Source organism: Cricetulus griseus (genome assembly GCF_003668045.3).
Source record: "Cricetulus griseus strain 17A/GY chromosome 1 unlocalized genomic scaffold, alternate assembly CriGri-PICRH-1.0 chr1_1, whole genome shotgun sequence".
Taxonomy (NCBI): Eukaryota; Metazoa; Chordata; class Mammalia; order Rodentia; family Cricetidae; genus Cricetulus; species Cricetulus griseus.
In genome coordinates, this window is record NW_023276807.1 from 85,663,076 (window position 1) to 85,666,756 (window position 3,681).

The 3,681-nt window shown below is 46.2% G+C and overlaps 1 pseudogene; it reads left to right on the plus strand.

Moving 5' to 3' along the window:
• The first annotated feature begins 2,896 nt into the window (after positions 1–2,896).
• LOC113832388 lies at positions 2,897–3,391 on the plus strand (annotated as a pseudogene).
• The last annotated feature ends 290 nt before the right edge of the window (positions 3,392–3,681 follow it).

Consider the following 3,681-nt stretch of genomic DNA (forward strand, 5'->3'; position numbering starts at 1 on the left):
TTTCAAAGGTTTTCATCAGGGATACAGGGTTGCTAAGTGTGTGAATACCACCATCCCTCAGCCCCCATCTTTTCACTGTCAAGTGAAGTGTCCACATTCCCCTATGGTGACCACCAATACAGTGGGCCCTCCCCTTAGCTTACCACTGGCACTTTGTGATGCCAACAGGCTCTAAATGCCTTCGGAGAAGCCAAAGAAAAGAGAGGCTGCATACCACTCTATCTTCACAGTCTCTTGGAGTTTCTCAGTTCTTTGCTTTCCTACAGGAGGTTATTTCTCCTACTGGGCTAAGACTTGTCTTTTCATTCAGAAAAGCCAAGTGAAGATATAAGCACGCTGCCTACATTCTGAACCCTATTTAAAGAAAGGTATTTTGGATTCCCTGACGTTTTTCATGTTCTCTTGTGCAACGTCAGCCTGGGCCTTGCACAGAAACCAGCTGATAAACGTCTGATGCCAGCCTTTGAAATAGTCACACTGCCACTCCAGGGAACCTGGTCCAAGGATGGATGCTGAGCAACAGCCCCACCCACCTGCCTGAGCTGGGTGAGGCCCAGATAAAGGTGGAAGACCTTAGGAAAGGGGGCCTGGCCTTCACCAAATGGAGACTGACTCAGGACTGCCAAGCCAGAATCCCAGTGCCCACATGGCACATGCTCTTTCCTCTACTCATTTTCCAAGATGACAGGCTTGGATCCCTCCCACCTCTCAGTGCTCACCTTTGTGAGATTCCCACTCACTAGGCATGGGAATGTCCTCTACTCTCCAGCACACGGGGGTCGGGGGAGGATGTTGGTTACGGTGGCTTAGGTCATCCAGAGACCTGCTTCCTCAGTCTCCTCTGTCCTTCTTGCCTTCTTTCTGTTGCTGAAAGTACCAAGCTATTCCCGACATCAGGAGCTAAGCAATGCCAGAGGAGGTCACAATTGATGAGTGCAAGGAAGTGGGCTCACCATACTCTGCACAACAGAACAGAGACTGTAAGCTTAGGGCTGTTTACTGCAAAGGTGCAGGCCAACAGGGTGGGGTGAGGGGATGGCTGAGAATCTCAGAAAGTATCACCTCTGACTCCTAGAGTCTGCTCCCCCTGGGATCCCTCATTTTGAGTTATTTTGTCATCCTGGGTGAGTGCCCAGGTCTGCACACAGATGGGAAACTAGGTCCTTGTATTGATTTCCACCAGAACTAAAACAAGACTTTTGTGCAGGTAGCACCCCTGCCAGGACTGCCTAGGCCAAGAGGGTTAGCACCAATGCAAACTTCTCATGGAAGTTTTGATTTTTAAGGACCCTCTTTAAGGTCACCCCACGCCTGGGGGATTCCCAGTGGCTGGACCATTCCATGCTATTAATCCGGCTCATGCCTCCCTACAGCATCATTCAGAAACTCCATGCACCAGAATCCATGGTGTTGGGAGAGGAGTCTGCTGAGGAAATTCGTGAGTGTGTGTGTGTGTGTGTGTGTGTGTGTGTGTGTGTGTGTTTGTTTGTGTGTGTGTGTGTGTGTGTGTGTGTGCGCGCGCGCGCAGACTCACACTGGTGCATGCGTGCATGTGTATACTCCGTGGTGATAATGTAAGAAAGAGAGGTGAGGATATGTTTTACTTTATTCCTTTATATCTAATTTGTGCAGACACCTAATGTTAAGTGGCCTTTATTTTTTGAGTCCTGGGAGATATGGTGCCTATTCACTAGAATAGACTCCTCAAAATCCAAAGAGCTTAAAGAAATAGTAAATGCCATCTAGCTCAGGGATTTTTGAGGTTTTTTACTTACATAGCTTTAAAAGAATCTTGAACCACTCAAGAATGCTGTGCTGGTGGTGAAGAATGTTCATGTTTAATAGATGCCAAAGGTTAGATTCCAGAGAGCTGGGAAGTAGTGGTAAATCACGGAGGGGGGAGCTAAACATCTAAAAAGACCTACACACCACTCCTTTGACTATATCTCAATAAAATTCTAATGTCATAGTAATTTGATATCCTCCATCATCTAAAAAAAAATTCCCAAGTGGGTTTCTCCAACAATATTAGACCTTTTAACTATCCTTTTTCCTCTCTCAGTATCTATTTTTCATTCCTCTTTCTCCACAGAACTGGAACCAGATATAATATACATTTTATACATTTATTTGTGGGAATGGAGATGTGGGTTTGGTTTTTGTTTGTTCATTTGTTTTTCTCTCCCAGAATAGCAGTTTTCAAAGTATTGTTCAAGGCCCTTGTCTTAGTTGAGTTTACTATTGCTGCAATGAAACACCATGACTAAAAGGCAAACTGGGGAGAAAAGGGTTTATTCAGCTTACACTCCCACATCACTGTTCATCAATGAAGGAAGTCAGGACAGGAACTCAAACAAGATGAAAACCTGAAGGCAGGAGCTGATGCATAACCCATGGAAGGTTGCTGCTCACTGGCTTGCTCATCATTACTGGCTCAGCCTATGAATTCATATAGAACCAAGAACTACCAACCCAGGGATAGTTCCACCCACAATGGGTTGGGCCATCCCTCATCAATCACTAATCAATCAAAATCCCTACAGTCAAAACTTAAAGAGACATTTTCTCATTTGAGATCCCCTCCTTTTGATAACTCTAGCTGTGTCAAGGTGACATAAAACTAGCCAGCACAATTGATCCCTTGTCAACCTGACACACAAATACATAACTGTTAAGCCATAACCTTTCTTTTGTTGTTCTTCCCCAAGATTACACATTAATATCAACCTTACAATATAAACATTCCAAATTTTAAAAGTCCCCCAGTCTTTAAAAATTCAAACACTTAAAAATTCAGTATCTTTTAAAAAGTCAGTCTCTTAAAATCCAAAGTCTTTTAAAATTCAAAGTCTTGGCATTCGGACTCAGTGCGTGTGTGCCTGCCCTTATTGTCGCCATGCCTGCCAGGCCGCTGAGCCTGCAAGAGGTGGACCAGCATCCCCAGCATGCACTACGGGTCGCCTATGCGGCGTGGAGGTGGACGAGCTGGGCAAAGTGCTGACGCCCACCCAGGTTAAGAATAGGCCCAGCAGCATTTCATGGGATGGTCTTGACCCAGGGAAATCCAGGAATTGGCACCATTTTCTGGTGGTCAACATGAAGGGCAATGACATCAGCAGTGGCAAGTTTCTCTCAGATTACGTGGGCTCTGGACCTCCCAGTGGCACAGGCCTCCACCGCTACCTCTGACTGGTGTACAAGCAGGACAAACGACTGAACTGTGACGAACCCATCCTCAGCAACAGGTCTGGAGATCACCGCGGCAAGTTCAAGGTGGCAGCCTTCCAAGAAGTCCAAGGACTTCCTGGGAGTCCTTGTGGCCAGCACCTGTTACCAGGCAGAGTGGGACGACTACGTGCCCAAGCTATATGAGCAGCTCTCCGGGAAGTAGGGAAGCCGTAGAAACTGGTGGTCCTGGGGATCCCCCCACAGTATTATCAAGTTGTGCAAAGCATGCTGTTTCTTCTTCTTTCCTTTCTACCCATTCTCAGGGAGTTCTGAGCTAGGATAGAGGTTTAGGGTGATTTTCCGCTGCCCATACTTGTGATTCTAATAATTGCATCCCAGTTTGTGTTTGCACAAAAGTAGGCTCCATCTGCGGGTGTTTGGTGTTCTGATGCATTGTTAATTTAAGAAGCGCAACTCTGAAAAGTAAGGTACTCTGCCAAGAGCAAATCCACT